We start from the raw sequence: 13,777 nt of genomic DNA, 5'->3' as shown, positions 1-13,777 counted from the left end.
CAGAAAGAATAAATGTCGTTCTTAGCATTCCTGCAAGGTTGGTTACTGTTCCCAGTTGTTGCAAGTAGTTCATCAGAAATAGTGTTCATTAGAAACACTGAGAACTGCAGAACCAAAGAGAGATCCTATTTTAATATCTTGTTTCTTGAAATCCTGCCACGTCCTTACATAACAAGCTATTCTGTTAATTTTTCTCTTTTTGAAATGCACCGATCAAATCTGAATACAATACAGGTGTTCAGATTATGTGACTGATGTACATAATCTCATAAACATATACATATCATACCCTTTTCCATCCTTACTATAACCCAGATAACCAGCATTTCTGATTGTTTTAAGGTATTGTTTAGATATCATTTACCTGCAGAACAGCTAAACAACTTAGGTATACTATTTCATTTTATAGTCCTTAGGATTCTACAGATTTAGAAAATTGTGGTCTGTATTCATTCTGTGTTTTTCAACATGCTCAGTTGTTCTTGACTTCAACAAACCAATAAGGAGTACTACACGATTAGATACAAAAGACTTGCTTGCAGGAGTGCTGGCTATGTGTCTTCAGTCTGCTTTCTTATACCTCCAGTCACTAAAGCATAGTAGTTAAAGCTGCTTTGTACCTTGAATGAAATTCAAGCATTAATGGAGTTACCTTTCAAAATTCCTCCTTACGTTGAGCTTTATCAATAATCTAATTTTAGCCTTTTGGGAATTTATCCACTGACGAATAGGAACTAAAACATGGTGGGGTCCACTTATTTTCTATTACTCTGAAGTTATTGGCCCAATCTGATATTTCATAGGTCTTTAATGTTCCTTACTTCTACTGAATCTCACTGGCACTCTGACTGCTCCTCACTCCTGCTATCACATCTCTGGACGAGGTTAATCTCACCTGGTTTCACCTAGCAAATGGAGAAACCCCGACACTTCTGGAGGACACTCTGTGTCGCTTATATACGTGTGTTCCTCACAGGAGAATGAGACACATTTCAGATATGGCTGTACTTTTCTATTGACTAAAAAGGCTCATATATCACTTAGACTAAATGTCTCAGAGACATTTATGTTCAGTGAGATTAATTCCACCTCAGGTGTCCAGAGATATGTACACACAACATGAGAAGCATGCAGTTGATGACACCTGTCCTATGGCAAACCAGCCTCATTGTTTAAGGCAACGAAAGATGGAACATCCCATCAGATGGCTTGTGGGCAATTCTTTCTCATCCCACCACCTCCTTCTGATGTTTCCCAACTTCTGTGAATGCGCTGCATAAGTGGCTTATTCTCTCTGCACAACCCTATATACCACACAGTCCCAAGCTTCAAAAAACTTCATGTGAAACAATATTATTTCACTACTTTTTATCATAAGTCAGGATACTTGCAACAGGGCAATGAACTGCAATAAGACATGGCAAACCAGGGAGAAATTGAGATTTCATACAAAGGAGGAAGTCTTTATTATAATGAATGGATATGTAACCGCCATAGGCCTAAACAACCTGAAGGTGTGGACCTAACACAATTTTACTTCTAAGTATGTGAATATTTCTCTTCTTAGAGCTGTAATCTGGCTTCACTAGCCATCCAAAGAAGTCTGGACCCAGAAAATGAAAGGGTCCAATGGAGTACAATACTTCACAGGAAATTTAGTTTCCTTAGGCTTAACATACCAACTAGAATTTAGCACAGAATTTCTATCCACAAGTGAAAGGTGAAAGGTTAACAGACAGGAAAATCAACCTGTAGTCTCAAAACCTGACTCTGCCTCCTTTGAAAGTTGTCTTAGGCATGTGAGACTTTACTAAAATTGCAGCCTGACTGAAGAACCAGAATTTACTAGGTGCCTTCTGTGTTCAAAAATATTTCCAAGGAGCCGCTTCTGCTTAGCACTGGAAGAACATCAAGGAGGCTGGAAGGATTTTTGGATAATATGAGCTGCAGAAGGGTGCCTAATCTCTCAAAATCTCCACTGTATCTGCAATCTTCTTTCTCCACCATCATAGTTTTGGATCTTGTTGCCCTTCAATCAAGAGGGTTCTTAAAAACCCATGTTGTCCCAGAAACCTACTGGCAAGGATGGTGCTTTTGTCATTAAACACCAGGATCATTTTTCAGGGAGCCTCCAAAATTCCTTTCATCAACATAAGAGAATACATAGACTGCTGCATCTATTTTAAATATTGTTGCATGCTATGTTTGACTGAAGCTTATAAGTGCCAAATATCTTGAATTTTTTTAACTCATAGAATGTTTATTTAAAAACAAGCTAGAACATCACTAATTAGCCTGTGTGTGTAGAAAATACATCAGTAAAAAATCTTCACTAGTTAATTGTAATTTTTTTAAAAACTCTAATAAAATGCTTTAAATATTGATTGTTCCTTAAATGTAGAAAATTTTCAGATGAGTAGAAATAACACTTAACTACTCAAAACTTGTATTGCCGTGTTCCTATTCCATTTTCAAATTATCTAGCAAAACATTGCTTAAGTTTTCAAACCACACTCTAGCTCAGCTTCCCACACACCTATTACTCTGTGCCATAAATTGCTCTTTGCTTCATAGAGTAAAAAAGATATTTTAATATTATGGTATACCAAATGGCTGCTTCACATTCAGAGTGCTTCCTTAGCATATGTGTCTGTAATCCTTGCAAATTTTTCAAATTTCACCTTTCTTTTGTAGTAGAATTTATTAGATGTGGTATGACAGTAATTTTGGAAACTTCTTAGTACTTTAAAGTTAGAATTTTATTGGACCTTTTGCCTATATAAAAGAAACTATGGACTGGGCCATTTCCTTCAGATCCTGTGCTCTGCATTGTCAGTGTATGGAATACGTATGATGACAATTAAATTACCAGAATGGTAGCCAAGTGATACTAACTCTGAGTACTTTACTTGTCTTTCCAGGATTTATACCAGTTTTCAATCCTGTAAAGAATCAGGCAGTCCACATGAATTCCTAATGTAATAGCTTCATTTTCTGGCATCTTTTTTGGGGGGAAAGCTACCCCAAAGTAGAAGACTCCATCTGGTTTTACCACAATTGTGCTGAAAAAGGACTAATTTAAGTGTTAGGCCTTAATTTTAGCTAGTGTCTTACTCTAAAAATATTCTACATATTTTTAGAGCACTAATAGTCCTTCTGAAAACAAGGGAATATGATAAGGCAAAATGCCCTTAAGGCAAAATGGTTCAGTGCCCTCCTGTACTCTGCAACAGGGCCCACCGTAGCATGAGCTAACCCTGACATTGGAAGAGCCAGTAAAGTTCTTCCCTTACCACCTCAGTGACTCATTGCCAGCAGTGCAAAGCCATTGCAAATTGACAGCTCAGGCTAGGGTGGATAAATAAATAAAGGCATCAGAAGACATGGAACAGACTTTGATGCCATTATACAAAAATACAGCTGTAATTAACTGTGTAAACTCATTCACTTTACACCTAGTGGAGTTTGGGTCTCTAAACCACTGAAAAACTCTGAAAACTTTTCGCACAGCTGATTAGGTATGAATAAGTACAGTACTGCCAGCAGACATGCGTATTCTCCCGGCTTTTCTGGACAGGAAAACAACAGAGCCCTAGCTGGATTTAACGGCAGTTAGTGGAGGGTTATCTGCATTTATGGGCCAGATCTTCACTCTTGTTGCACTGCATGGGAAAAGATGTGCACCCGTATCTTGACAGAAATATAAGGTCAAGTAAAGTATTACATTACAAGAATTACGTTATGTATAGGTCAACACTCAGATGAAAATCATAATGTCACTGCTGGACTGTCTGCAGGACGAGAACTTGTTGAAGAGATTCACAAGGGATGGCCAGAGAACATCTTCTCTCCTCCAGTTATCAATATTTGGGAGCCCACTAGTAAGTGTTCCTTATTTCAATGCATCCCCACATTAGGCCTGAAGTACCCTGAGTTTTTTCACAAAGTGTAAACATCGACAACAATGTAGGGATCAAAAGAACTCCAGTAATTCAATTCATTTTCTATAGGCCTCAAATGAAGAATGTTGTTGTGACGTTATTAAGCTCTGTGTGCATGAGAAATATAAACCATCAAACAAAAAAAGTGTGGGGTGACCTAAAAAATGCAACATCCCACGGGGAAAAAAAAGGTACAATTTTTGTGTTGGTGGGAAAAATTAATTTTTCTCATCGCCTTTAACATTACTTTCCTGAGATAGATTTCCTGAAATGTTTTATAGTAAGTAAACTTACATACCATTTTTTACCCTAGAATTGATGTATCTGCCATTACAACGTCTCACAGTGGGCCACAGTCCAGAAAGTAAGAGTGTAAATTGCTTGTAATGTAATATGTAAATTCAGAAACTTGACTGTCAAGTGTCATTATTCTGAGTCTAACAAGCTGATGGAAAATTGCTTCAAAATAATAGATCATCTATAAAACAGAGATGTTTTGCCAGCTTCTATTCCATATGTAGTCCAGCTGCTTCACAGAAACTGCACCAGCAGCAGCTGATGTTTTGAAAAGTTTAAAAAATAACACTTCAATTAGTAGAAATGTATATTAGAAGCTACAGGAGAACATGTCAACCTGTACATAAGGAGACATAAGGTAAACAAACAGACCTGCCTCATATGAACTGAAGTTCTGGAAGGTACCCTGTTCACAGAAAATATGAGCACCCTCATCTGGGTAGGTATAAGTGATATGCATACCCATGCACCGTTCTTTAGATCTGTGACTAAATAACGGATATGTAAAGGAGATTGCATGCCCTGTCTCTGGCTGATATAGATTCTGGAGAAGCAGCAAAACTTCAAAACCCTAAAAAGTATGGATAAAAGGAGCAAATTTAGTTTTGAGTAATCACTCTGGCATTTGTAATAAGTAAGAATTCAATATACTGTCAGATGTTGGACTGCTGAAGAAAGCACAGCAAATGGCACGTCAGTGCATAAGAGGATTCACTGGTCCAGTCTTCTAAGGCAGGTGGTTGCTTAATTAATTCAGATATTAAAGTTCCATGTACATGTTTCACTCTGATCCCAGATCTTATTTTCATCTATTACTTTATTTCTATCGGTGCCTGTGAGTTGGTGAAATTTTTCATTTGGTTTAAGTCACTCCGTAATCAGTTCACCAAAGGAACAAAAAGCATGTTACTCCTGCTAGATACGGAAAGTTTTAAGGATGTGAAAATCACTACTGTATTGCTTTGAATTCTCACACTGATGGGTCACTTATTATCTTTGCATTAAGAAAGGTGCCAATTAAAAGGTGCTTTCCTGTTGGCCAAGGAAAGCAAGTACTTGAGAGAGAGGTCCAGACAGGCAGATGGAGTAAATCAGATATTATACTACTGGCACAAGATGGAAGGATGCTGATTTACATCTTCTGCAAATACAAAACCCAGGCATTCTTCTTGTAAATCACACTAGTTTTTCTGGGAACGTATTAAGGAAATATTTTATCCACACTTCCTTGTAACACACAGGGCTTTTTTATGATTTCAGAATTGTTTAGGTTTTATTAGTATGAGTTTACAGCTCTTTGTTCCCTGGAACATGTGAAGAACAGAAGCAGGGGGACTCGTTATTTTACTTCTAACTGGTGAATCATAGAGGATATCTCACATTTCATTAGTGTTTGAGTCCTTAATTCCTCATATTTCTCAGGTTCTTTTCCCCTCTGCACAATATACACAGGGACAAGAATGTAAGTGCCACAGCTACCCCATTCAGACTTCCACTGAATTGGTGTAATTGGATTTTGCACCTCAATTTGCAAGATACAGTTCCTCTGAAAACCAACCGCTTTTGCTGGGCATAAAAATAAAATGAAATAAAAATAATAATAAAGACAGGGCAGGCATTCATAAGGTACCAGGTCTCCACAGTCTTCAGCTGAGAGACCCCGGATTTCAATGTACCCTGAAAAGGGTGATTAATTTAAAGTGAGTGGAGTCTGTTTCTTTAAGACAAGCTCATAAATCGTGAAAGATCACCACTTCTTTTCAAAAGGCTCTCCACGGTCTGAGTTTCCCTTCTGGGTCAGTAAAGGCATTGAAGTTTTAATGGCATGCCATGGCAGATTACACGATACAGCTGTCCCGGCACCGTGAAAATTAAGTTATGCCCCGTGTCAGCAAGGGTTTTTTCCCTTTTCTTTCCCTACCCTCCCCCCTTCACTCTCTCCCTTTCTTTCTCTCTCCCAGTCCCCTTCTTCATTCTCCTTTCTGCTGGGAAGTGCGCATCCAAGGAGGAGGTGGGAGCCTGGCGGGAGCTGCTGCCACGGCTGCTGTTGAGCCCCAGCTATTGAGACTGAGTAAATGGAGCTGATGGGTGAAGAAGAGCCGTCAAAATGGAGACTTTTGTTCCTCCCCCCTCTCCCGATAGCCCAGTGGCAGCGGCAGCCCTCCCTGCTCACTCACATGCGAGCACCTACTCTGCCTTTCCAGTGTTGCCGGGCGCTTGCCACGCTACCTCCTTCTCCACACCCCACATCCTTCTCTACACCACAGCGGGTCCACACTGCCCAACCCTGACTCCATGGCTCATGCACCAGCCAACCCCCTTGACTGGGGGCTAAGAGCTGTCAAGGGAAGCTTACACCCTTGTTGCCGGAGGTGCCTTTTTCCCCACGGATCATGTGCATTGGCACACTCGCGTGTGTGCAAGCACACTCGCGCACAAACACTGCTTCCTGTGTTAAAGGCAATAGGAATACAAGCTGGCATCCCACGTTCTGCCCTGCTATTCTTCCAGTTCCCTGTCTTAACTCTGCAATGAAGGAGAGAGCGAAGAACTTATTGCAGCACGAGAAATTAATCACATTGGTAGTCTGGCAGAGTGGGGATGAGTGGATGGATGAAAGAGATGAGGAAGCAAAAAGGAAACATAATTTGCAAACCTATCTGCAGGTATTCTGGGTCAATCATGTCCAATCTGCTCTTCAATTTTACTACCTTAAAAACGTTGATCTCTGCACAGTAGTTTAGACATATTGATCCTGGTCTCGATGATCTGGTTTCTTTGAGGGACCTTCTGAGAGATGCTCACAACCACAGAGTGCAGAGGGCTGCACTCAGAAAAATATTGTTCTGTACAATGTTTTTAATACCTCAGGATATTGAGTTATGCCTTCAGTCAAAGCAGTGTTATTTGGTAAACCTTTGTTTTGGAAAATTAGTAAGTTAAATAGGACTTAGAGTAGAAATACCGATTCTGATATGAAGCCGATACATTGGCTAGTTTATCTCTTCCAGTCTGTGTGTATCTCATAAATAAACAATTTTTTCTACCGCCAACGCTTGCATTACACCATATGCAGTAATTTATCCCAAAGTTTCTGGCTTTAGACTTGCACATTTTGCAGTTAGCCTTCTATTCTGGCCTAGGACAATGGTTTCCATGGGATTATTTATGCCAGGCCTCACTAATGCTGGGATACCTTGATGAGGCTCTTTATTTGTTTCTCTGTTGCTGTGTGTATTGATAGCAGAGTATGAAGTCTGACTAGCCGTGTACTAAGACTCCTCTAGTTTCTGAAGGCTTGATTAAAGTATTCTACATCGGAATTAAGTTGGTAATAAGACTTGGCAATTTCTCCTTGCCTTTCCCAGTTGTTCATAGGTTTAACTTGTTGTTCAGAGCCAGCGTATCACTCAGTATGCTAGAAGCAAGGATTTATTAAAAATTATGTTAAAGATTTTTAAATAGTAATAATTATTGTAATAATAGTATTCACACTGCAGGATAAAATCATCTGTATGTCACATTGTACTTCCCAAACCATGTGTGTGTAGATCAACCACACAAAAGGACATTTGCCGGCACAGTAAAAACCAAACTTCACCAGTCTAACAGAAAGTGTCCAGACTTGGGACAAAATGAAATTTTTGCCATTGTTCTTGAGTAGTTGATTGCAGTGCTTTCCATAGGTGTGACATGAGTTCATGAGAAGAGGGAACTTCAACCAAAGGTCTCTGGATCAGGAAAAATTGACTAAGAAGTTTCAGCAGCCATGTCTCTCCTTATGTATTTTCCATTTATAATTGACACAAATGATTTGAGGATTGAATCTGTACATCATTAGATGGGGATGAGGACAGAACAAGGACTTTGCAATTTATCTCCTGCATAGGTGATATACGGGCTTTAAAGTAGAGCAGCTTTCACAGTACTACTATAATTCTGCTTGTGTAGTAGAAAAGACAGCAGACATTTTGTCCAACATATCCCATGGCTTACCATTGCACTTGTTTTCTTGCATACCTCAGTCTCTTGATAAAAATCATTGTGGAGGGAGAACTGGTTGCTATTCCTATTTGTGTTGTTGCTATTCACAAGTAAATCTTTCCCTTGTTTTTTTTTTTTGTGATAGATTCAGGCCTTTATTGAGTGAAGAGAGCTGTGAGCTGCCCAAGAGCTGTTTTGTTGGCAGGGGGTTAAGGAGAATTGTCTGTCACATCAATTATCTGCCCTAGGGCTCTTAGAAAGAAAGTGTCTAGAGACTGGCCACTTCTCTTGCTTGTATGTCCACACACATGGACACCAAAACAGCTCACACTTAGATTGGAAGTTGCTCTGCCTCTCTCTCAGCGGTGCTGCAATCCACGTTAAGTCAGCCCACTCCTCCTTCTCAGTAAAACTAGACAGGCCTCTGCTTTGAATACACCAGACCACACAAGGGAGAGGGAAGAAATATCTTTGCCTCAACCCTTTCTCTCCTTCGTCATTTGGAAGCCTGTGTTCTAATAACAAATGGTGATTTTAAAAAAAAAAAAAAAAGAAAAAGAAAAAGACAAGCCTTCCCTTCTTCCCTTTTTGAAGCGACAGCTCTGAGCCTTGGTCAGGGGAGCCCATGAATTGGACTTGCAAAGGGCCCGGGAGGGGTCCCTATAAATCTTCCCCACACAGAGGAGGCTGTCTGTCTACTCCTGGGCTGCTGCTCATTGTGACGAAAGCTTAACTGCTTTACTTTCATTCAGAAAAAAAAAAAAAAAGGCACATAAACCTGAGGTTTATGGATATCGCTTTATTTCTTTGTTGCTGTTTTCAAAGGTACTTGTTTCCTTCATTATTATTGCCTTAGAAAAGTAACTGATACAGTTTTTTCTACTTTGTTTATTGCTTAGTTGTCTTTATCCCTCTTTCCTTATACTGCTGCTTATGAAATGGAAACTATATTAAGTCACTCAATATCTGAGTGACTATAACAACCAATTCCTTCAGCCTCTTATCCTAGAGAGCCCAAGGCAACTGGTATCAAAATAATAAAAAATAAATTTAAAAGCTGTTGTGTATAAATCCTGTGCGCACACACAAGCACACAGATACACAGTCATACGCATACACTTGATACCTTGGAGAAATGCCAGCTGTAATTGCCACGAACTAAACATGGCTTTATGTTTTCTCAGTGATGCTTTTACCCATCATATTCAGCCTTTCTGCTCATGACTAATTTCTTGATCCCATTTCATGGGTCACAGAGCAACATACCAACCCACTCAGTAGCAGTACATATATTTTGGATATAGTTTGAGTATGATGTCACCAAAATTACAAGAATATAGATTATTGATAAACATCACTGATGCATGTGAATTCTTATTATTGTAAGAATGGTGTATCCAGCTTTATTGCTGTAAAATGTAATTTTACCTCCACGAGTTAGCCTATCATGTAATCTGAATCACAGAGCATACCACGATTTCTGATTCTGAAAATTTTAAAGAGGATAATGGAATTGTTAATTTCAGCTTTCATTCATGAAAAATTATCCATGGTCTTTCAAAATTTATCTTAGGGAGAAAGTTGTCTGGAGATCGAATCCAAGACTGAACACTGTATTATGAAAGTGAAACAAAGATATTTTTAAATAGAAAGATCACTCCATCCATTTGCAAATAATACTACAGGTAGGCAGTGAACAGCATCATTTACAGATACTGTGAATTTCTCCCATTCTCAGAATCATTTGACCCAATAAGAAAAATTAGACCTGCAAAATAAGAATGGATCTGGCTGTGCTGGCGTGCGGATGTTTGTGTATCTCAGAAAGAGGAAGGGAGAAAGGCATTTCCCAGTTCATAAGATATCGGCTTGTTTGGACTACTGTTTGTGAGTTAAGCGTGTAAAGTTGGGCAGTTTGTTTGTGCCTGCATGCGTGTGTATAGGTGGGTGAGGGGTGTTTGAGAATTCCTAATCCTGCAGCTCTCAGGACCTGGAGAGTTGTACCCCATCTGGGGTAACTGGATTAAAAATCTTTTTTCATTTCAAAGGTTTGATCTCAACAAGGGTTTGAAGTGATGAAATCAAAGTGGCAGCTTGGATTTGAAAACTATTTGGATTTGAACTTCCTGAAGTCTAGATCTGGGGCAATGGCTGAGGTAGATATGAATACGCAGTAACTGCACTAATGCCTGTATAAAGGAGAAAGTTGTGCTTGAGGAAATATAAAAATCCTCCATTTCTAAAATAATACCGATTACAGTGAGACTAACCTTATAGTAAAATAACTTTTGTCACCTGATGATAAATGGCTCTTGTGCTATCTGATTTTAACATGACCCTTAAGAGACAATAATAGAAGATTTTGTCTCAACACAGGTGAAATTAAAATAAAAATAGCTACAAAAAATATTTGTTATACAGTAATTACTACCCTTATTTTGTTGACCTAGTGTTCAGGGACCTCAAAGACTTGAGAGCAGTTCGTTGACCTATCATAGGGAAGGGCATATCCCACGTGATTTTGAGCAGGTCACCTTCCCTCCTTCTCAGCCTCAATTCCTAATCTGCAAACTATGGATAACAATAATGTACGTATTTAAAAGAGGCTTTTTGAGGGAAGTGTGCTACAGTGCTTTGAGGCAGTCACAGTCTTTGCGGTGGAGTCTTAAACTAAACAAAATCAGGTTCCCCATGAAAGCAAATAATAGTCTATGGATCCAGGTGTAATTTCACATGCAATTAGAAACACCAGCTTAGAGATACATAGAGAGAGGGTTAATAAATTAAGTTCCACATTTATAAGCGAGTATACACCAAGAAATTGTGCATATAACCTCTTAAAAGCTAGGTACTCAGAATGAAAACATGCTGTATGTACAAAGGGCCTTGAAAGGTTACAGTAAAGGCAAACGACAATCAAGGCTGCCTGTTTTGTAAACCTCATATACTGTCTATATAGGATACATTAGCCACTTGTCCTGTTCCACACATACGGAAACTGACTACTGTTTTCAAATGATACAGGATTGCAACTTTTACACAGAAGAAATAATGTCCCTTTTTTGGCACGCGGGAAGGTGAAAAATCCTCAGATCCCCCCTTCTGGAAGATATTTTCTGTTTAACTTAGACAAAAGCATCACATAGTATAAAGAACACATTTCAAGATCTCTCTCTGATGCATGGAGGAAAAATTGTGTAGGTTTATAATGGAAGGATCCAAAAACTTATCAAGAGTACACTGAAAATCTCACTATGTATGAGAACGAAAAACATCATCCAGAGCTCTTCACTGATGATGCTTTGGGGTCATCTACCAAAAGAGAGAAGCTCAACTTTCCCAGCAACAGACCTTTCTCAAAGACCCGTGCTAGACTGTAGAACCATGCACCGCACGTGTCAGACCATTAGAAACTTCCCATTCTAACTGTTGATTCACTTTGACCTTCTCTTCCTAAGATAAGTATGTAGTATATAATATGTATATGACTGTCTGCACACATAGATATAAATATATATGTACTAGAAGAGAATGAAAAAAAGGATGTCTTCTACCAAATCCTCTGTAAGATAAAACTGAAAATCTGCTTACAAAGGATATCACTTAGTCTGTATTCTTGGGAAAATCTTGGCCATATTTTAACTCTTGGATCCCTTATGCCCTTACAGAATTGTTTATTTGTGTGCTTTGTTTATCTCTTAGCTTACATGTTAGACTTCCTCATTTTAGTCCTGTACTTCTGTGCTCCTGTTTTATGTTGTAACCACTCGAGACAATTTCCTTTTTTTTTGTTTTTTTTTGCACTCCCACTTGTGACTTGCATTAGATGTCTCTGAGGTTATCATGGTTTGACCATGGTGCTCGTATTCCTGTTTCCATCACATAGATGGTTTCATAATCAGCCTCAATCAGTCTGTCTTTGAACATAAGATCGCCTGAAAGGACAAACTGTAGAAGGTACCAAGGCTAATATTGCATTATACTCCTAAGAGGCCAAGAATCAAAACCTGTTTAAAACAACAAAAGGAAGAGCATTTTTGCTTTGTGTTTCTAGTGGCCTTGGAGGAAGGCAGGGCAGGGTAGTAAAGGATGTTCAGTAATATTGTAATTCATAAGCCACCCTGGCTGAGTTCATAAAAGGCAGCTTGTGTCAATAGAAACTGTGAATACCTGACTTTTCTGGAGAATTAACTCCAGTTAATGACTATCTCAGTACTGTTAAACACTATTGTCTGTGCTGACTGTGTTAACTGTGCTTCCCAGTCATCATTTGAAAAATATTTTGACAGTAACCTGTAAAGAAAAAAGCCCTAATTTCATAAATCAACATGTCATCATACATATGTCATCGGAAGGCAAGACGAGACATTCTAGACAAGAAGGTATTTGGTCCAAAACGCATTTCTGGGTTGGTAAGAAATGTCTTTTGAATACCTGTCTCATCAAACAGGACCCTGATAAATGATCTTGTGTCATGCCTTAATAAGGCTAAAAATAATACCGAGTTCATGATAAGTGAATGAGTTCTGAGAGTATTCTGCAAGATGCAGCACTGTTCTAAACTCTCCTCTGGTGTTAAATCACAAGGAGTAGAAGCGGAGCATGCTGTGACTTCTTGGCTGAATAACAGGATGCTGTACCACCCAGAGTTGAAAGGACAAAATGCAAGTTTTTGTAACTAAGTAGGAAGATCATGATAGAGGTCTAAAAGAAAAGGGTAGCAAGCGGTGCTGGACACTTTATGGGTAAATGAATTGTAAGAATCCTAATGAGGAGGACAGCAACTCTTTCAAAAAAGTAAGAGATCAAAGTAAAATTTCTCAATAGCAATTAGTGCTCAACACTTCTTTCTTTTCTAATCTATATCATGCTCATTGAATGGACTACAGTAAGGCTACTAAGGCAGCAGAAGGCCTGGACTATAATGGTAAAAAATGATAAAAATGTGTATAAACTGGGGAATGTACAGTGCAATCCTTTCCCTGGTAAATCTTTCCAGATACTGGACATGAAAAGTATCACAAAAAGTAGTGAATTTAAATTTCCATCTCGGTATAGGTCACAGCATGTTAGCCATCTTTTAAAGAAATCAAGAGGAAGTAAGGAGTAAAGGGGCTTGCTATATCATGCAACAAACTTTGACAGAGATGAAAAATCTAAGCCTCTTGCATTCATTACATTCCTGTCCTCAACTAGACTTATCCACTGCAAAACAAATAGAAACACCCAAGTCACTGTGTTTAGGGCACTAGTAGCCAATTCTGGTCATTACTTTTCAGATATCTCACACCAGAAGTACTCTGTCATGATTAATTGTCTGAATTGACAGGTGGAAATCCATCCGCATGTTCTTGAACTTGGAAATTGTCTAGAGTGTCTTCCTATAGTCCACTGCTCCCATTATCCTCAACATATTGGAATAAAACTGGTGATAGTATAGAGAAGAGCAGGAAGAATGATCAAAAGGATGGAATGGCTCCATGAAATATGCAGGATTGGGAAGGGATGTAGAAAAGAACTATAAAATCACTGTGAGGCAAGTGAGAGTTGTCAAG

The sequence above is a fragment of the Cuculus canorus genome, chromosome Z (genome assembly GCF_017976375.1).
Source record: "Cuculus canorus isolate bCucCan1 chromosome Z, bCucCan1.pri, whole genome shotgun sequence".
NCBI classification, from domain to species: Eukaryota; Metazoa; Chordata; class Aves; order Cuculiformes; family Cuculidae; genus Cuculus; species Cuculus canorus.
The sequence above is the reverse complement of the archived record's forward strand: the minus strand, read 5'-3'. Positions refer to the sequence as shown.